The 21,884-nt window shown below is 47.7% G+C and overlaps 1 protein-coding gene and 1 long non-coding RNA gene across 2 annotated transcripts in view; both read right to left on the bottom strand.

Annotated features, from left to right (window-relative positions):
- The window catches only part of LOC140721606 (uncharacterized), a 32,349-nt gene extending 25,438 nt beyond the window's left edge, over nucleotides 1-6,911 (bottom strand). The window contains exon 1 of the mRNA XM_073036418.1: nucleotides 6,795-6,911. The gene's annotated coding sequence lies outside the window, so the exon portion shown is untranslated. The remainder of the gene's footprint in view (nucleotides 1-6,794) is intronic.
- The window catches only part of LOC140721640 (uncharacterized), an 801,766-nt gene that overhangs the window by 380,177 nt on the left and 399,705 nt on the right, over nucleotides 1-21,884 (bottom strand). The gene's annotated exons all lie outside the window — the stretch shown is intronic.

The raw sequence follows: 21,884 nt of genomic DNA, 5'->3' as shown, positions 1-21,884 counted from the left end.
AGGCTGTTGAGTATTCTTGGGGAATTAAGCTGTGAATTATTCAAGTCTGATATTAATTTCGGATCTTTACTCAATCACACTTCTGTCTGTGATCAAGCAGTCATGGTTAGAGAGTCATATCGAAACAGAACACAGTACAGGTGCATTGTCTGAGCCATTTAAACCACCTGTTCCCACCCACCTGCACGGTAGCCATATTCCCCCATCTGTGGCGACCCACTTCCTAGCGCACTCAAACCGGCTCACAAATAGCCAGCGCGCCGGCACAAAGGCCAGTCCCAAAAGGGCGCCAACTCTGCTTCACCAACAAAGGGAAAAGCCTGCGCGGGACAGTGAGTACGTGCCCCCTACAGCATCCGCGCCCGGGGAGGGTGGGATCAGGGAGGCTTTAAAGCGAGGCTGTGAAGTTCGAATAAAATCTTCTTCTTTAACTGCAGTTTACCGACTCCGTGTCGTTATTTCAGCGCTGCGTGTAGCACACCGCTACAATTGGTGACCCCAACGGTCCAAACGATATTTGGACCGGAGATGAACGACGCCGCCTCTGTTCATGCGGTTTCGTTGAAACTGCCAAGCTTCTGGACGCTGCGACCTCACCTATGGTTCCAGCAAGCTGAAGCCCAATTCCACGTTCGGCAGATAACCTCAGAGGACACAAGTTACTACTACGTGGTGAGCTCCCTCGACCAGGAGACAGCCGCCCAGGTTGAGGAGTTCATACAGTCGCCCCCGGAGGATGGCAAATACACGGACTTCAAAGCCCTACTCATAAGGACTTTCGGACTCTCACGGCGCGAGCGGGCTGCCCGCTTACTGCACCTGGATGGCTTGGGAGACAGACCTCCATCGGCTTTAATGAATGAGATGGCCGGCGGACACACACCCTGCCTCATGTTTGAGCAGGTATTCCTGGAGCAGCTGCCCGAGGACATACGCCTGCTGCTGTCCGACGCGGATTTCAGCGAACCCCGGAAGGTGGCAGCCCGGGCGGACTTGCTGTGGAACGCCAAGAAGGTGAGTGGGGCATCCGTCGCACAGATCACCAGGCCACGCTCCCAGCAGCAGACCAGACCAGGCCCGGCCGCAGAGCCCACTAACCCCAGAGGCAGGGGTGAGGAGCCCAACAAATGGTGCTTCTACCACCAGCGGTGGGGCGCAGAAGTCCGCTGCTGTAGCCTGCCCTGCAAGTTCCCGGGAAACCCCAGGGCCAGCCGCCGCTGATGGCTACGGCAGCTGGCCATCGGGATAGCCTCCTGTATGTGTGGGACAAGAGGTCGGGACGCCGTTTTTCGGTCAACACCGGTGCCGAGATTAGCGTCTTACCTCCGACGAGTTACGACACCCGCAGTAGGGCACCGGGTCCCCCCCTGAGGGCCGTGAACGGCAGCACAGTTAGGACCTACGGCACCCGTACGGTGCAGCTACAGTTCAGCTCCAGCCGGTTCACGTGGGACTTCACACTGGCCGCCGTAGCCCAACCGCTTCTGGGTGCGGATTTTTTGCGGGCTCACAGCCTGCTGGTCGACCTGCCGAGGCAGAGACTGGTCCACGCCGAGACCTTTCAGACATTCTCCCTGGGTGCAGCCCAGTTGCCAGCCCCTCACCTCGACTCCATCACGCTGTCCGACAACGATTTCACCAGGGTCCTGGCGGATTTCCCATCGGTTCTGAAATCGTGCTCGCATGTACCACTTCTGTTGGCAGCTCGTTCCACATTCTCTCGACCCTCTGATTGAAGACTTATCCACTCATGTCCCACTAAAACTTTTCATCTTTCACCCATGATGCATGATCTCTGGTTGTCGTTCCACCCAACTTCAGTGGAAAAGACCTGCTTGCATTCACCTATCTATACCCATCTTCATATTGCACTGCTCTATCAAATCTCCTCTCAATTTTGTAGCATTTCAAGGATTAAAGTCCAAAACTATCCTGTAGGTAGGTGACCAAAACTACACACAATACTCTAAATTTGGACTCACCGATGTCATATACAACTTCAAAATAACATCCCATCTCCTGTAGTCAATAATTTAATTGATGAAGGTCACTATGCCAAAAGCATTTATTAACCACCCTATCTGCCTGTGGCACTGCTTTCAATGAATTATGGACCTCTATTCCCAGATCCTTTTGTTCCACCGCAACGTTAGTGCTCTACTGTTTACTGTGTAAGACCTACCATAGCACAACACTTCACACTTGCCTGCATTAAATTCCATCTGCCATTTTCAGCTCAGTATTTCCAGCTGTTCCAGAGCCCTGTAACCTATGATAGATAATTTGCCTCTCTGTCAACTACACCCCTAATCTTGGTGTCACATGTAAATGTGCTTATCAAGTTAAAAACATTACCATCCCAATCATTGATATAGATGACAAACAGCAACGGACCCAACGATTAATGGAGACAATCATCTACCATCACAGTCCACCTTCTAATGGAGACAATCATCTACCATCACAGTCCACCTTCTAATGGAGTCAATCATCTACCATCACAGTCCACCTTCTGATGGAGACAATCATCTACCATCACAGTCCACCTTCTAATGGAGACAATCATCTACCATCACAGTCCACCTTCTGATGGAGACAATCATCTACCATCACAGTCCACCTTCTAATGGAGACAATCATCTACCATCACAGTCCACCTTCTAATGGAGACAATCATCTACCATCACAGTCCACCTTCTAATGGAGACAATCATCTACCATCACAGTCCACCTTCTAATGGAGACAATCATCTACCATCACAGTCCACCTTCTAATGGAGACAATCATCCACCATCACAGTCCACCTAATGGAGACAATCATCTACCATCACAGTCCATTCTGATGGAGACAATCATCTACCATCACAGTCCACCTTCTAATGGAGACAATCATCTACCATCACAGTCCACCTTCTAATGGAGACAATCATCTACCATCACAGTCCACCTTCTAATGGAGACAATCATCTACCATCACAGTCCACCTTCTCCCAAAATGCCATTGTCTACTCCAATTTACTTCCTTACGTTGAACGTGATTCAAATGAATTTTCTTGACCAACCTCCCACGCAGGATTGTTAAATGCTTGCAAAAGACCATGTGAACACCATACACTTCATTGCCTTTATCTACTTTCCTGGTAACATACCCCATAACCTCATCAAAAAAAAAATTGTGTGTGTTGTCAGGAGTAAACAAAGTCATGCTGACTGTTCCAAGTCAGTCTTGTCTTTTCAAATACTTATATATGCAGTGCTTCTAATACTGATGTCAGAAGCACTGGTCTATAGTTTGCTGGTTTATTTTTTTAAGCCTTTCTTCAACAGCAGGTCTATATAACCCATGTCAGTATGGGGAGCGACATTTTACACCATATTCCAGGTACAATCTCAACAAAACGCAAGTAATTGTTAATGTCATTTCACTCTTACACCCAATAACTCTTACAATAAATACAATGTACCTTTCACCTCCCTCTCTACCCAATGCACTTAAACTCTCCATTTTAACACACTCAGGATTTCAGTTTCTCCTACAGAAGTGGGTGATCTCACATTTCCCACACTGGACTCCAGTGACCTGTTGTTCCCACTCACTCCTTTTGCCTCCATTACCCCAAAACCTCTCAACAAGAGACACAGAACATAGAACAGTACAGCACAGTGCTCAGTCTATTCAATTAATGAAATGGCCAGCTAAACTAATCCCATCTGCCAGAACAATGTCCATATCCTTCCATTTTCCTCACATTCATGTGCTGATCTAAATATCTCTTAAAAGTCCCAATGTATCTGCCACTACCATCACCCCAGGCAGCACAGACTGGATGGAGGTTGAACAAGATGGTTGATATACATCATTGAGATGATAGGATACAGACTGGACAGAGGTTGAACAAGATGGTTGATATATATCATTGAGATGATGGGATACAGGCTGGACAGAGGTTGAACAAGATGTTGATATATATCATTGAGATGATGGGATACAGACTGGACAGAGGTTGAACAAGATGTTGATATATATCATTGAGGTGGTGGGATACAGACTGGACAGAGATTGAACAAGATGGTTGATATATATCATTGAGATGATGGGATACAGGCTGGACAGAGGTTGAACAAGATGTTGATATATATCATTGAGGTGGTGGGATACAGACTGGACAGAGGTTGAACAAGATGTTTGATATATATCATTGAGGTGGTGGGATACAGGCTGGACAGAGGTTGAACAAGATGTTGATATATATCATTGAGGTAGTGGGATACAAGCTGGACAGAGGTTGAACAAGATGTTTGATATATATCATTGAGGTGGTGGGATACAGACTGGACAGAGATTGAACAAGATGGTTGATATATATCATTGAGATGATGGGATACAGGCTGGACAGAGGTTGAACAAGATGGTTGATATATATCATTGAGATGATGGGATACAGGCTGGACAGAGGTTGAACAAGATGTTGATATATATCATTGAGGTAGTGGGATACAGGCTGCACAGAGGTTGAACAAGATGGTTGATATATATCATTGAGGTGGTGGGATACAGGCTGGACAGAGGTTGAACAAGATGTTGATATATATCATTGAGGTGGTGGGATACAGGCTGGACAGAGGTTGAACAAGATGGGCGGGGAATGAGCAGATGGAATCAGCTGGGAGAAGGGATCAAGGACGATCACTGATGGTCCTCAGGAGGAGGGGTTGGTCAACAGCCCACCCCCTACATTTCTAATGAGCAGCACTGTTTATTGTTCTTGTGTTAAAATGCTTTTGTGGGATTAGGATGGGATGTTCCAGTTCATTTATTGTTACCTTTTAGCTTGGATTATACAGTTACTTGCTTGTGTATTTCTGGGTCACACTAACTGTAACCAGGGTGTGTGATGGTCACCTCCCGTCTGTATGAGACTGGTTGGGTCGTGCTGGCCGGTCTATTTTGTGTTTATCACGATAAAACTGTTATTGAGTTTAATGAGCTGCCTCATCTGTCATTATGGACCAAATGCTCACCACAATACTACTGTATAAAAGATCTGAAAATAACAAAGCTAGAACAAACCATAAGAACTTTGGAATATACGCTTTGCCCATCAGCAAATTTTATCAATGCATCATAAAAAGTTTCCCATCCGGATACTCCACGCATTGGTCCGGCGACTGCTTTGCCCGTGGCTGCAAGGAACTGCAGAGTTACGGACACAGATCAGCTCATCACAGAACCTAGTCTCCCCTACGTGAACTCCTTCTGGACTTCCCACTCCCTCGGTAAAATGAAAGATCCCCACAACCTGGGGATTCTCCTTTCTGATTAGGGAGAAGATACATATCACCAGGATTAAAAGCGGTTTATCTGAAGTGAAAACGTTTTTGAGGATTTCCAGGAAGCGAGGCGAAGTCGACAGTTCGGGAAGTTAACGGGACTCATTGGCCAATATTAGATTTCTCCAACAAATGCACATCAGCACAAAACGGTGACAGAACTCTACCGGCCAAAAATCACTGCATTCCGTGGACTGTGAGCATGCGCGATGCGATTTTCACATCGACAGAGCCGGGCGGGTGGTGGGGGCCTCAGGAAAATTATTCGAACTTCACAGACTTGCTTTAAAGCCTCCCTCATCCCGCCCTCCCCGGGCGCGGATGCTCCAAGGGACACCTACTCACAAACCCCCGCAGGTTTTTTCCCCTTTGTTGCGGACCTGGCCTTTGTGCCTGCGCGCTGGCTATTTGTGAGCCGGTTCGAGTGCGCTAGGAAGTGGGTCGCCACAATATCTCCATTAACCTACCTCCTCTCACCTCAAATGGATGGCCTCTTATCTTAGAAATTTCAACCCTGGGAAAAATATACCGTCTGTCCACTCTATCCCTCTCGTAATCGTATAAACGTCCGTCCAGTCTCACCCCAGCCTGCGCCGCTCTGGAGAAAACAACACAAGTTTGTCCAGCCTCTCTTTATAGCTCATGCCCTCTAATCCAGACAGGGTTCTGGTAAACCTCTTCTGCGCCCTGTCCAAAGCCCCGACATCCTTCCGAGAATGGGAGCGACCAGAACTGTATGAAACACTCCAGATGTGGTCTAACTAGTTTTACAAAGCTGCAACACAACTTCATGACTTTTGAACTCAGTGCTTCAACTAATAAAGACAACCACGCCATTTGCCTTCTTAACCACCCGATCAATCTGTGCAGTCTCTCTCAGGTATCGATGAACTTGGAGTCTAAGATCCCTCTGATCATCAACACTGTTCAGGGTTTTGCATTTAACAGTGTCCTGTCTCATACATTCGACCTACCGAGCTGCCAAGATGATCATCACTAATCAAATCTCACTGAGATTTCTCAGGTCCTGTTGAATTTATTGCCAAGTGCACAAGTACGGGAAGGTACAGGGACAGAGAAACACTGACTTGTGGCAGCATCACAGGCAAGTACATTCAGTTAACACACGGAACACAAATTGTACATTTCTCTGTCAGTAACAAGATAGAAACATGTTTTACTTCATCCTGCTAACAGGACCAGAACAACAGGGGCTGAGCGGCGGCTCATCTCAGACGGTTCGGTGTGAAGGTCTCACAACCCGGACCGACCCCGGCAGATTCTGTGAAGGAAGCGAGGCCAGGCCGCCAGTTCGGGAAAGTTCATCCCCTCCCCCTTCAGGTTTCACCGATCACCTTGTGTTTCTCTCTCCCTCCCCCACCCCCACCTTTTGTTCTCCAGTTCGGGAAAGTTAATGGCCTAACATCAGACCTCCCCGCTCCGGACCTGCGTCAATACTCACCGAAAGGAAATTCTTGGTGTCGCCCCACAGAGAATGATACGTCCCCGGCTCCCCGCTCCAAGGGGCGAGGGTGAGGACCCCCTCCCGATCCCGATCCCGATCCCACCGCCGTCCCGCTTCAACAAAGAACGAAAAACAACATTGCCCTTCCCGTACTGAGCATGCGCGATGTTGCCAGCGCGTCACCAGGTAAGTGGGCGGAGCCTCGGAACCTGCCTGTCCAGGTGGACCCATTGTCTCAGATTGCTCCTGCCCCACCGAGCATGCGCGATGTCGCCAGCGCGTCACCAGGTAAGTGGGCGGGGCCTCGGAACTTGCCTGTCCAGGTAGACCCACCGTCTCAGATTGCTCCTGCCCCACCCAACTCATTTCTGCATACCTTGATACCTTGAAACTGCCTGTCCAGGTGGACCCACCGTCTCAGATTGCTCCTGCCCCACAGAACTCATTTCTGCATACCTTGATACCTTGAACCTGCCTGTCCAGGTAGACCCATTATCTCAGATTGCTCCTGCCCCACATAACTCATTTCTGCATACCTTGATACCTTGAACCTGCCTGTCCAGGTAGACCCACCGTCTCAGATTGCTCCTGCCCCACCCAACTCATTTCTGCATACCTTGATACCTTGAAACTGCCTGTCCAGGTGGACCCATTGTCTCAGATTGCTCCTGCCCCACCGAACTCATTTCTGCATACCTTGATACCTTGAACCTGCCTGTCCAGGTAGACCCACCGTCTCAGATTGCTCCTGCCCCACCCAACTTATTTCTGCATACCTTGATACCTTGAACCTGCCTGTCCAGGTAGACCCATTGTCTCAGATTGCTCCTGCCCCACCGAGCATGCGCGTTCACCAGGTAAGTGGGCAGATATATATGAACCCAACTCATTTCTGCATACCTTGATACTGTCTTATCCCCCCCTTGTTCAATCCCTTCCCACCTATGTCCGTGACACTTCTCACGCTTTGAATTTTTTCAATGGTTTTAAGTTCCCTCGCCCCCACCGCCTTATTTTCTCCATGGACGTCCAGTCCCTCTATACCTCCACCCCCGACCAGGAAGGTCTCAAAGCTCTCCGCTTCTTTTTGGATTCCAGTCCTAAACAATTCCCCTCTACAACCACTCTCCTCCGTCCAGCGGAATTAGTTCTTACTCTCAATAATTTATCCTTTGTCTCCTCCCACTTCCTCCAAAGCAAGGGTGTAGCCATGGGCACCCGCATGGGTCCCAGTTATGCCTGCCTTTTTGTTGGTTATGTGGAACAGTCCATGTTCCAAGTCTATACGGGTATCCATCCCCCTCTTTTCCTTCGCTACATCGACGACTGCATTGGGTCTGCCTCCTGCACGCATGCTGAGCTCGTTGACTTCATTAACTTTCACCCTGCCCTCAAATTTACCTGGTCCATTTCCGACACCTCCCTCCCCTTTCTTGATCTTTCTGTCTCCATCTCTGGAGACGGCTTATCTACTGATATCTACTATAAGCCTACAGACTCTCACAGCTACCTGGACTATTATTCTTCCCACCCTGTCTCTTGCAAAAATGCTGTCCCCTTCTCGCAATTCCTCCGTCTCCGCCGCATCTGCTCTCAGGATGAGGCTTTTCATTTCAGGACGAAGGACATGTCTTCCTTTTTTAAACAAAGGGGCTCTGACGGTGGTGTCGGAAAAGAGGATGCTGTCCAAGTTGCATGCCATCTTGGACAACGGCTCCCATAGACTCCATAATGTACTGGTTAGGCACAGGATTACATTCAGCCAGAGACTCATTCCACCGAGATGTAACACTAAGCGTCATAGGAAGTCATTCCTGCCTGTGGCCATCAAACTTTACAACTCCTCCCTCAGAGTGTCAGACACCCTGAGCCAATAGGCGGGCTCTTACCTTATTTCCACTTGGCATGATTAACTTATTATTATTTAATTATTTATGGTTTTATATTGCAATATTTCTTCACTATTCTTGGTGGTGCGTCTGGAACGAAACCCAGTTTCCCTCGGGGTCAATAAAGTATGTCTGTCTGTCATCGCCTCTGCTCTGAAACGCATCTCTCCCATTTCCCGCACATCTGCCCTCACCCCATCTGCCCATCACCCGACTTGGGATATGGTTCCCCTTGTCCTCACCTACCACCCCACCAGCCTCCGGGTCCAACGTATAATTCTCCGTAACTTCCGCCACCTCAGACGGGATCCCACTACCAAGCACATCTTTCCCTCCACATTCCCTTTCTGCTTTCCACAGGGATCGCTCCCTATGCGACTCCCTTGTCCCCCCATCCCTCCCCACCGATCTCCCTCCTGGCACTTATCCTTGTAAGCAGAACAAGTGCTACACCTGCCCTTACACTTCCTTCCTCACCACCATTCAGGGCCCCAGACAGTCCTTCCAGGTGAGGCGACACTTCACCTGTGAGTCGGCTGGTGTGGTATAATGCGTCCGGTGCTCCCGGTGTGGCCTTTGGTGAGACCCGACGCAGTCTGGGAGACCATTTCGCTGAACACCTACGCTCGGTCTGCCAAGGAAAGCAGGATCTCCCAGAGGCCTCACATTTTAATTCCATGTCCCATTCCCATTCTGATATGTCTATCCATCGCCTCCTCTACTGTCAAGATGAAGCCACACTCAGGTTGGAGGAACAATAACATTTACCGGCTGGGTAGCCTCCAACCTGATGGCATGAACATTGAATTCTCTAACTTCAGTTAATGACCCTCCTCCTCTTCTTACCCCATCCCTGATATATTTAGTTTTTTTTTCCACCCTCCTTTTTTTCTCTCTTTCTGCCCGTCACTCTACCCGTTCTCCATCTCCCTCTGGTGCCCCCCTCCCTCTTTCTTTCTCCCGAGGCCTCCCATCCCATTATCCTCTCCCTTCTCCAGCTCAGTATCCCTTTTGCCAATCACCTTATAGCTCTTAGCTCTCCTCCGGTCTTCTCCTATCATTTCGCATTTCCCCTCCCCTCGTACTTTCAAATCCCTTACTATATTTCCTTTCAGTTAGTCCTGACGAAGGGTCTCGGCCCGAAACGTCGACAGAGCTTCTCCCTGTAGATGCTGCCTGGCCTGCCGTGTTCCGCCAGCATTTTGTGTGTGCTGCAGATGCTGCGGATCCGCGGTAAAACGGGATCACGTGACGGGTGGAGGGTCTCCCACGTGACCCGGTGACTCCACTCCTCGCCCCTCACACGCTGCCCGACCACCCCACCGCATCTCCCGCATTATTCCATGTTTACACCGGGTACACGTTTAACATTTTCCCTCCGTATATTCCCGTCGCATCCCTCCACCTCCCTGGGTCACTGTTACGGGTTCGAATCCCGTTCCGATCCGACTGACATTTTAGATCCAGAACAGAATTGTGCAGGTTTCATGTAAATCAGTCTATGTTTACAAACACTAATTTCTATTCACATTCCTCCTGCCTCAGTGGACAGGAACACTGAGACATCAAGTGAGAAACAGCAGGAGGTGGCCATTCAGCCCCTCTAACTATCAACAAGATGGCGGCTGCTCTCCCATCTCAGCCACATGTTTCTGCCCGATCCTTATTTCCTCCAACCCTTCAGTCTCCACACATCTGCCGGCCTCTGTTTTACGTGGGGACGATCACCGAGTCTTCACCGCCCTCTGTGGTGGGGATTTACAGACATTCAACACCCTCGGAGTGGAGGCATTTCCCCTCATCTCAGTCCCGGACCGTCCACCCCCTTTTTTCAGAGACTGGGATCCCTGATCCAGCCGGTAATGATGTTGTGAATCTCAATGTGTTCACCCCTCAGTCCCCGATTCTCTAAATGAAAGGGTTATCACATTTGATCTTTCTTCATATGATGACCCCACCACCCCAGGGATCAGTCTGGTGAATCTTCATCGCACTCTCTACAACAAATACCCTCTTTGTTCATCCTCCATGGAATTAATTTCCATCTTCTGCAGCCCCGTGTTGCCCCAAACACTCACCTCCCACCCCTGTCACTATTTCCACCTGCCCACCTCCCCCCTCACCTGGATCCACCTCTCACTCCCCAGCTCTTGCCCCATCCCCACCCCTCACCTCTTTCCTCGGACTATTTCCCGTCCACTCTCAGTCCAGAGGGAGGGTCTCGGCCCGAAGTGTTGACGGTCCATTTCCCTCCACAGATGCTGCCCTACCCTCCGGCAGTTTGTCCTTTGGTCTGTATAACCCGTGTTAGTGTGGGGATCGGGATTGTACACCATATTCCAGGTACAATCCCAACAAAACACAAATAATTGTCACCCTGCCCGGACCATCGGCAGTTTGTCCTTTGGTCTGTATAACCCGTGTTAGTGTGGGGATCGGGATTTTACATCATATTCCAGGTACAATCCCAACAAAACACAAATAATTGTCACTCTGCCGGGACCCTCCGGCAGTTTGTCCTTTGGTCTGTATAACCCGTGTTAGTGTGGGGATCGGGATTTTACACCATATTCCAGGTACAATCCCAACAAAGCACAAATAATTGTCACTCTTTCCCTGGACCATCGGCAGTTTGTCCTTTGGTCTGTATAACCCGTGTTAGTGTGGGGATCGGGATTTTACACCATATTCCAGGTACAATCCCAACAAAACACAAATAATTGTCACTATGCCCCGACCCTCCGGCAGTTTGTCCTTTCGTCTGTATAACCCGTGTTAGTGTGGGAATCGGGATTTTACACCATATTCCAGGTAAAATCACAACAAAACACAAATAATTGTCACTCTGCCCCGACCCTCCGGCAGTTTGTCCTTTGGTCTGTATAACCCGTGTTAGTGTGGGGATCAGGATTTTACACCATATTCCAGGTACAATCCCAACAAAACACAAATAATTGTCACTCTGCCCCGACCCTCCGGCAGTTTGTCCTTTGGTCTGTATAACCCGTGTTAGTGTGGGGATCGGGATTTTTCACCATATTCCAGGTACAATCCCAACAAAACACAAATAATTGTCACTCTGCCCCGACCCTCCGGCAGATTGTCCTTTCGTCTGTATAACCCGTGTTAGTGTGGGGATCGGGATTTTACACCTTATTCCAGGTACAATCCCAAAAAAACACAAATAATTGTCACTCTGCCCCGACCCTCCGGCAGTTTGTCCTTTGGTCTGTATAACCCGTGTTAGTGTGGGGATCAGGATTTTACACCATATTCCAGGTACAATCCCAAAAAAACACAAATAATTGTCACTCTGCCCCGACCCTCCGGCAGTTTGTCCTTTGGTCTGTGTAACCCGTGTTAGTGTGGGGATCGGGATTTTACACCATATTCCAGGTACAATCCCAACAAAACACAAATAATTGTCACTCTGCCCCGACCCTCCGGCAGTTTGTCCTTTGGTCTGTGTAACCCGTGTTAGTGTGGGGATCGGGATTTTACACCATAATCCAGGTACAATCCCAACAAAACACAAATAACTGTCTCTCTGCCCCGACCCTCCGGCAGTTTGTCCTTTGGTCTGTATAACCCGTGTTAGTGTGGGGATCGGGATTTTACACCATATTCCAGGTACAATCCAACAAAACACAATAATTGTCACTCTGCCCGACCCTCCGGCAGTTTGTCCTTTGGTCTGTGTAACCCGTGTTAGTGTGGGGATCGGGATTTAACACCATATTACAGGTACAATCCCAAAAAAGCACAAATAATTGTCACTCTGCCCGAAACATCCGGCAGTTTGTCCTTTGGTCTGTATAACCCATGTTAGTGTGGGGATCGGGATTTTACATCATATTCCAGGTACAATCTCAACAAAACACAAATAATTGTCACTCTGCCCCGACCCTCCGGCAGTTTGTCCTTTGGTCTGTATAACCCGTGTTAGTGTGGGGATCGGGATTTTACACCATATTCCAGGTACAATCTCAACAAAACACAAATAATTGTCACTCTGCCCCGACCCTCCGGCAGTTTGTCCTTTGGTCTGTATAACCCGTGTTAGTGTGGGGATCGGGATTTTACACCATATTCCAGGTACAATCTCAACAAAACACAAATAATTGTCACTCTGCACCGACCGTCCGGCAGTTTGTCCTTTGGTCTGTATAACCCGTGTTAGTGTGGGGATCGGGATTTTACACCATATTCCAAGTACAATCCCAACAAAGCACAAATAATTGTCACTCTGCCCCGACCCTCCGGCAGTTTGTCCTTTGGTCTGTATAACCCGTGTTAGTGTGGGGATCGGGATTTTACACCATATTCCAGGTACAGTCTCAACAAAGCACAAATAATTGTCACTCTGCCCCGACCCTCCGGCAGTTTGTCCTTTGGTCTGTATAACCCGTGTTAGTGTGGGGATCGGGATTTTACACCATATTCCAGGTACAATCACAACAAAACACAAATAGTTGTCACTCTGCCCCGACCCTCCGGCAGTTTGTCCTTTGGTCTGTATAACCCGTGTTAGTGTGGGGATCGGGATTTTACACCATATTCCAGGTACAATCACAACAAAACACAAATAATTGTCACCCTGCCCCGACCCTCCGATAGTTTGTCCTTTGGTCTGTATAACCCGTGTTAGTGTGGGGATCGGGATTTTACACCATATTCCAGGTACAATCCCAACAAATCACAAATAATTGTCACTCTGCCCGGACCCTCCGGCAGTTTGTCCTTTGGTCTGTATAACCCGTGTTAGTGTGGGGATCGGGATTTTACACCATATTCCAGGTACAATACCAACAAAACACAAATAATTGTCACTCTGCCCCGACCCTCCGGCAGTTTGTCCTTTCGTCTGTATAACCCGTGTTAGTGTGGGGATCGGGATTTTACACAATATTCCAGGTACAATCTCAACAAAGCAGAAATAATTGTCACTCTGTCCCGACCCTCCGGCAGTTTGTCCTTTGGTCTGTATAACCCGTGTTAGTGTGGGGATCGGGATTTTACACCATATTCCAGGTACAATACCAACAAAACACAAATAATTGTCACTCTGCCCCGACCCTCCGGCAGTTTGTCCTTTGGTCTGTATAACCCGTGTTAGTGTGGGGATCGGGATTTTACACCATATTCCAGGTACAATCTCAACAAAACACAAATAATTGTCACTCTGCCCCGACCCTCCGGCAGTTTGTCCTTTGGTCTGTATACCCGTGTTAGTGTGGGGATCGGGATTTTACACCATATTCCAGGTACAATACCAACAAAACACAAATAATTGTCACTCTGCCCGGACCCTCCGGCAGTTTGTCCTTTGGTCTGTATAACCCGTGTTAGTGTGGGGATCGGGATTTTACACCATATTCCAGGTACAATCTCAACAAAACACAAATAATTGTCACTCTGCCCCGACCCTCCGGCAGTTTGTCCTTTGGTCTGTATAACCCGTGTTAGTGTGGGGATCGGGATTTTACACCATATTCCAGGTACAATTTCAACAAAACACAAATAATTGTCACTCTGCCCGGACCCTCCGGCAGTTTGTCCTTTGGTCTGTATAACCCGTGTTAGTGTGGGGATCGGGATTTTACACCATATTCCAGGTACAATCCCAACAAAACACAAATAATTGTCACTCTGCCCGGACCCTCCGGCAGTTTGTCCTTTGGTCTGTATAACCCGTGTTAGTGTGGGGATCGGGATTTTACACCATATTCCAGGTACAATCACAACAAAACACAAATAGTTGTCACTCTGCCCCGACCCTCCGGCAGTTTGTCCTTTGGTCTGTATAACCCGTGTTAGTGTGGGGATCGGGATTTTACACCATATTCCAGGTACAATCACAACAAAACACAAATAATTGTCACCCTGCCCCGACCCTCCGATAGTTTGTCCTTTGGTCTGTATAACCCGTGTTAGTGTGGGGATCGGGATTTTACACCATATTCCAGGTACAATCCCAACAAATCACAAATAATTGTCACTCTGCCCGGACCCTCCGGCAGTTTGTCCTTTGGTCTGTATAACCCGTGTTAGTGTGGGGATCGGGATTTTACACCATATTCCAGGTACAATACAACAAAACACAAATAATTGTCACTCTGCCCCGACCCTCCGGCAGTTTGTCTTTCGTCTGTATAACCCGTGTTAGTGTGGGGATCGGGATTTTACACAATATTCCAGGTACAATCTCAACAAAGCAGAAATAATTGTCACTCTGTCCCGACCCTCCGGCAGTTTGTCCTTGGTCTGTATAACCCGTGTTAGTGTGGGGATCGGGATTTTACACCATATTCCAGGTACAATACCAACAAAACACAAATAATTGTCACTCTGCCCCGACCCTCCGGCAGTTTGTCCTTTGGTCTGTATAACCCGTGTTAGTGTGGGGATCGGGATTTTACACCATATTCCAGGTACAATCTCAACAAAACACAAATAATTGTCACTCTGCCCCGACCCTCCGGCAGTTTGTCCTTTGGTCTGTATAACCCGTGTTAGTGTGGGATCGGGATTTTACACCATATTCCAGGTACAATACCAACAAAACACAAATAATTGTCACTCTGCCCGGACCCTCCGGCAGTTTGTCCTTTGGTCTGTATAACCCGTGTTAGTGTGGGGATCGGGATTTTACACCATATTCCAGGTACAATCTCAACAAAACACAAATAATTGTCACTCTGCCCCGACCCTCCGGCAGTTTGTCCTTTGGTCTGTATAACCCGTGTTAGTGTGGGGATCGGGATTTTACACCATATTCCAGGTACAATTTCAACAAAACACAAATAATTGTCACTCTGCCCGGACCCTCCGGCAGTTTGTCCTTTGGTCTGTATAACCCGTGTTAGTGTGGGGATCGGGATTTTACACCATATTCCAGGTACAATCCCAACAAAACACAAATAATTGTCACTCTGCCCGGACCCTCCGGCAGTTTGTCCTTTGGTCTGTATAACCCGTGTTAGTGTGGGGATCGGGATTTTACACCATATTCCAGGTACAATACCAACAAAACACAAATAATTGTCACTCTGCCCCGACCCTCCGGCAGTTTGTCCTTTCGTCTGTATAACCCGTGTTAGTGTGGGGATCGGGATTTTACACAATATTCCAGGTACAATCTCAACAAAGCACAAATAATTGTCACTCTGTCCCGACCCTCCGGCAGTTTTGTCCTTTGGTCTGTATAACCCGTGTTAGTGTGGGGATCGGGATTTTACACCATATTCCAGGTACAATACCAACAAAACACAAATAATTGTCACTCTGCCCCGACCCTCCGGCAGTTTGTCCTTTGGTCTGTATAACCCGTGTTAGTGTGGGGATCGGGATTTTACACCATATTCCAGGTACAATCTCAACAAAACACAAATAATTGTCACTCTGCCCCGACCCTCCGGCAGTTTGTCCTTTGGTCTGTATAACCCGTGTTAGTGTGGGGATCGGGATTTTACACCATATTCCAGGTACAATTTCAACAAAACACAAATAATTGTCACTCTGCCCGGACCCTCCGGCAGTTTGTCCTTTGGTCTTTATAACCCGTGTTAGTGTGGGGATCGGGATTTTACACCATATTCCAGGTACAATCACAACAAAACACAAATAATTGTCAATCTGCCCCGACCCTCCGGCAGTTTGTCCTTTGGTCTGTATAACCCGTGTTAGTGTGGGGATCGGGATTTTACACCATATTCCAGGTACAATCCAAACAAAACACAAATAATTGTCACTTTGCCCGAAACCTCCGGCAGTTTGTCCTTTGGTCTGTATAACCCGTGTTAGTGTGGGGATCGGGATTTTACACCATATTCCAGGTACAATCCAAACAAAACACAAATAATTGTCACTTTGCCCGAAACCTCCGGCAGTTTGTCCTTTGGTCTGTATAACCCGTGTTAGTGTGGGGATCGGGATTTTACACCATATTCCAGGTACAATCCCTACAAAACACAAATAATTGTCACTCTGCCCCGACCCTCCGGCAGTTTGTCCTTTGGTCTGTGTAACCCGTGTTAGTGTGGGGATCGGGATTTTACACCATATTCCAGGTACAATCACAACAAAACACAAATAATTGTCACTCTGCCCCGACCCTCCGGCAGTTTGTCCTTTGGTCTGTGTAACCCGTGTTAGTGTGGGGATCGGGATTTTACACCATATTCCAGGTACAATCCCAACAAAACACAAATAATTGTCTCTCTGCCCCGACCCTCCGGCAGTTTGTCCTTTGGTCTGTGTAACCCGTGTTAGTGTGGGGATCGGGATTTAACACCATATTCCAGGTACAATCCCAAAAAAGCACAAATAATTGTCACTCTGCCCGAAACCTCCGGCAGTTTGTCCTTTGGTCTGTATAACCCGTGTTAGTGTGGGGATCCGGATTTTTCACCATATTCCAGGTACAATCCCAACAAAACACAAATAATTGTCACTCTGCCCCGACCCTCCGGCAGACTGTCCTTTCGTCTGTATAACCCGTGTTAGTGTGGGGATCGGGATTTTACACCTTATTCCAGGTACAATCCCAAAAAAAACACAAATAATTGTCACACTGCCCCGACCCTCCGGCAGTTTGTCCTTTGGTCTGTGTAACCCGTGTTAGTGTGGGGATCGGGATTTTACACCATATTCCAGGTACAATCCCAACAAAACACAAATAACTGTCTCTCTGCCCCGACCCTCCGGCAGTTTGTCCTTTGGTCTGTATAACCCGTGTTAGTGTGGGGATCGGGATTTTACACCATATTCCAGGTACAATCCCAACAAAACACAAATAATTGTCACTCTGCCCGACCCTCCGGCAGTTTGTCCTTTGGTCTGTATAACCCGTGTTAGTGTGGGGATCGGGATTTTACACCATATTCCAGGTACAATCTCAAAAAAACACAAATAATTGTCATTCTGCCCCGACCCTCCGGCAGTTTGTCCTTTGGTCTGTATAACCCGTGTTAGTGTGGGGATCGGGATTTAACACCATATTACAGGTACAATCCCAAAAAAGCACAAATAATTGTCACTCTGCCCGAAACCTCCGGCAGTTTGTCCTTTGGTCTGTATAACCCATGTTAGTGTGGGGATCGGGATTTTACATCATATTCCAGGTACAATCTCAACAAAACACAAATAATTGTCACTCTGCCCCGACCCTCCGGCAGTTTGTCCTTTGGTCTGTATAACCCGTGTTAGTGTGGGGATCGGGATTTTACACCATATTCCAGGTACAATCTCAACAAAACACAAATAATTGTCACTCTGCCCCGACCCTCCGGCAGTTTGTCCTTTGGTCTGTATAACCCGTGTTAGTGTGGGGATCGGGATTTTACACCATATTCCAGGTACAATTTCAACAAAACACAAATAATTGTCACTCTGCCCGGACCCTCCGGCAGTTTGTCCTTTGGTCTGTATAACCCGTGTTAGTGTGGGGATCGGGATTTTACACCATATTCCAGGTACAATCACAACAAAACACAAATAATTGTCAATCTGCCCCGACCCTCCGGCAGTTTGTCCTTTGGTCTGTATAACCCGTGTTAGTGTGGGGATCGGGATTTTACACCATATTCCAGGTACAATCACAACAAAACACAAATAATTGTCACTCTGCCCCGACCCTCCGGCAGTTTGTCCTTTGCTCTGTATAACCCGTGTTTGTGTGGGGATCGGGATTTTACACCATATTCCAGGTACAATCTCAACAAAACAGAAATAATAGTCACTCTGCCACGACCCTCCGGCAGTTTGTCCTTTGGTCTGTATAACCCGTGTTAGTGTGGGGATCGGGATTTTACACCATATTCCAGGTACAATCCCTACAAAACACAAATAATTGTCACTCTGCCCCGACCCTCCGGCAGTTTGTCCTTTGGTCTGTGTAACCCGTGTTAGTGTGGGGATCGGGATTTTACACCATATTCCAGGTACAATCCCAACAAAACACAAATAATTGTCACTCTGCCCGACCCTCCGGCAGTTTGTCCTTTGGTCTGTATAACCCGTGTTAGTGTGGGGATCGGGATTTTACACCATATTCCAGGTACAATCTCAAAAAACACAAATAATTGTCATTCTGCCCCGACCCTCCGGCAGTTTGTCCTTTGGTCTGTATAACCCGTGTTAGTGTGGGGATCGGGATTTAACACCATATTACAGGTACAATCCCAAAAAAGCACAAATAATTGTCACTCTGCCCGAAACCTCCGGCAGTTTGTCCTTTGGTCTGTATAACCCATGTTAGTGTGGGGATCGGGATTTTACATCATATTCCAGGTACAATCTCAACAAAACACAAATAATTGTCACTCTGCCCCGACCCTCCGGCAGTTTGTCCTTTGGTCTGTATAACCCGTGTTAGTGTGGGGATCGGGATTTTACACCATATTCCAGGTACAATCTCAACAAAACACAAATAATTGTCACTCTGCCCCGACCCTCCGGCAGTTTGTCCTTTGGTCTGTATAACCCGTGTTAGTGTGGGGATCGGGATTTTACACCATATTCCAGGTACAATTTCAACAAAACACAAATAATTGTCACTCTGCCCGGACCCTCCGGCAGTTTGTCCTTTGGTCTGTATAACCCGTGTTAGTGTGGGGATCGGGATTTTACACCATATTCCAGGTACAATCACAACAAAACACAAATAATTGTCAATCTGCCCCGACCCTCCGGCAGTTTGTCCTTTGGTCTGTATAACCCGTGTTAGTGTGGGGATCGGGATTTTACACCATATTCCAGGTACAATCACAACAAAACACAAATAATTGTCACTCTGCCCCGACCCTCCGGCAGTTTGTCCTTTGCTCTGTATAACCCGTGTTTGTGTGGGGATCGGGATTTTACACCATATTCCAGGTACAATCTCAACAAAACAGAAATAATAGTCACTCTGCCACGACCCTCCGGCAGTTTGTCCTTTGGTCTGTATAACCCGTGTTAGTGTGGGGATCGGGATTTTACACCATATTCCAGGTACAATCCCTACAAAACACAAATAATTGTCACTCTGCCCCGACCCTCCGGCAGTTTGTCCTTTGGTCTGTGTAACCCGTGTTAGTGTGGGGATCGGGATTTTACACCATATTCCAGGTACAATCACAACAAAACACAAATAATTGTCACTCTGCCCCGACCCTCCGGCAGTTTGTCCTTTGGTCTGTGTAACCCGTGTTAGTGTGGGGATCGGGATTTTACACCATATTCCAGGTACAATCCCAACAAAACACAAATAATTGTCTCTCTGCCCCGACCCTCCGGCAGTTTGTCCTTTGGTCTGTGTAACCCGTGTTAGTGTGGGGATCGGGATTTAACACCATATTCCAGGTACAATCCCAAAAAAGCACAAATAATTGTCACTCTGCCCGAAACCTCCGGCAGTTTGTCCTTTGGTCTGTATAACCCGTGTTAGTGTGGGGATCCGGATTTTTCACCATATTCCAGGTACAATCCCAACAAAACACAAATAATTGTCACTCTGCCCCGACCCTCCGGCAGACTGTCCTTTCGTCTGTATAACCCGTGTTAGTGTGGGGATCGGGATTTTACACCTTATTCCAGGTACAATCCCAAAAAAACACAAATAATTGTCACTCTGCCCCGACCCTCCGGCAGTTTGTCCTTTGGTCTGTGTAACCCGTGTTAGTGTGGGGAACGGGATTTTACACCATATTCCAGGTACAATCCCAACAAAACACAAATAACTGTCTCTCTGCCCCGACCCTCCGGCAGTTTGTCCTTTGGTCTGTATAACCCGTGTTAGTGTGGGGATCGGGATTTTACACCATATTCCAGGTACAATCCCAACAAAACACAAATAATTGTCACTCTGCCCGACCCTCCGGCAGTTTGTCCTTTGGTCTGTATAACCCGTGTTAGTGTGGGGATCGGGATTTTACACCATATTCCAGGTACAATCCCAACAAAACACAAATAATTGTCACTCTGCCCCGACCCTCCGGCAGTTTGTCCTTTGGTCTGTATAACCCGTGTGAGTGTGGGGATCGGGATTTTACACCATATTCCAGGTACAATCTCAAAAAAACACAAATAATTGTCATTCTGCCCCGACCCTCCGGCAGTTTGTCCTTTGGTCTGTATAACCCGTGTTAGTGTGGGGATCGGGATTTAACACCATATTACAGGTACAATCCCAAAAAAGCACAAATAATTGTCACTCTGCCCGAAACCTCCGGCAGTTTGTCCTTTGGTCTGTATAACCCATGTTAGTGTGGGGATCGGGATTTTACATCATATTCCAGGTACAATCTCAACAAAACACAAATAATTGTCACTCTGCCCCGACCCTCCGGCAGTTTGTCCTTTGGTCTGTATAACCCGTGTTAGTGTGGGGATCGGGATTTTACACCATATTCCAGGTACAATCTCAACAAAACACAAATAATTGTCACTCTGCCCCGACCCTCCGGCAGTTTGTCCTTTGGTCTGTATAACCCGTGTTAGTGTGGGGATCGGGATTTTACACCATATTCCAGGTACAATCTCAACAAAACACAAATAATTGTCACTCTGCACCGACCGTCCGGCAGTTTGTCCTTTGGTCTGTATAACCCGTGTTAGTGTGGGGATCGGGATTTTACACCATATTCCAAGTACAATCCCAACAAAGCACAAATAATTGTCACTCTGCCCCGACCCTCCGGCAGTTTGTCCTTTGGTCTGTATAACCCGTGTTAGTGTGGGGATCGGGATTTTACACCATATTCCAGGTACAGTCTCAACAAAGCACAAATAATTGTCACTCTGCCCCGACCCTCCGGCAGTTTGTCCTTTGGTCTGTATCGCCCGTGTTAGTGTGGGGATCGGGATTTTACACCATATTCCAGGTACAATCACAACAAAACACAAATAGTTGTCACTCTGCCCCGACCCTCCGGCAGTTTGTCCTTTGGTCTGTATAACCCGTGTTAGTGTGGGGATCGGGATTTTACACCATATTCCAGGTACAATCACAACAAAACACAAATAATTGTCACCCTGCCCCGACCCTCCGATAGTTTGTCCTTTGGTCTGTATAACCCGTGTTAGTGTGGGGATCGGGATTTTACACCATATTCCAGGTACAATCCCAACAAAACACAAGTAATTGTCACCGTGCCCCGACCCTCCGGCAGTTTGTCCTTTGGTCTGTATAACCCGTGTTAGTGTGGGGATCGGGATT

Source organism: Hemitrygon akajei, unplaced genomic scaffold (genome assembly GCF_048418815.1).
Source record: "Hemitrygon akajei unplaced genomic scaffold, sHemAka1.3 Scf000058, whole genome shotgun sequence".
NCBI classification, from domain to species: domain Eukaryota; kingdom Metazoa; phylum Chordata; class Chondrichthyes; order Myliobatiformes; family Dasyatidae; genus Hemitrygon; species Hemitrygon akajei.
Note: the sequence above shows the minus strand (reverse complement) of the source record. Positions and strands in the feature narration are given on the sequence as shown.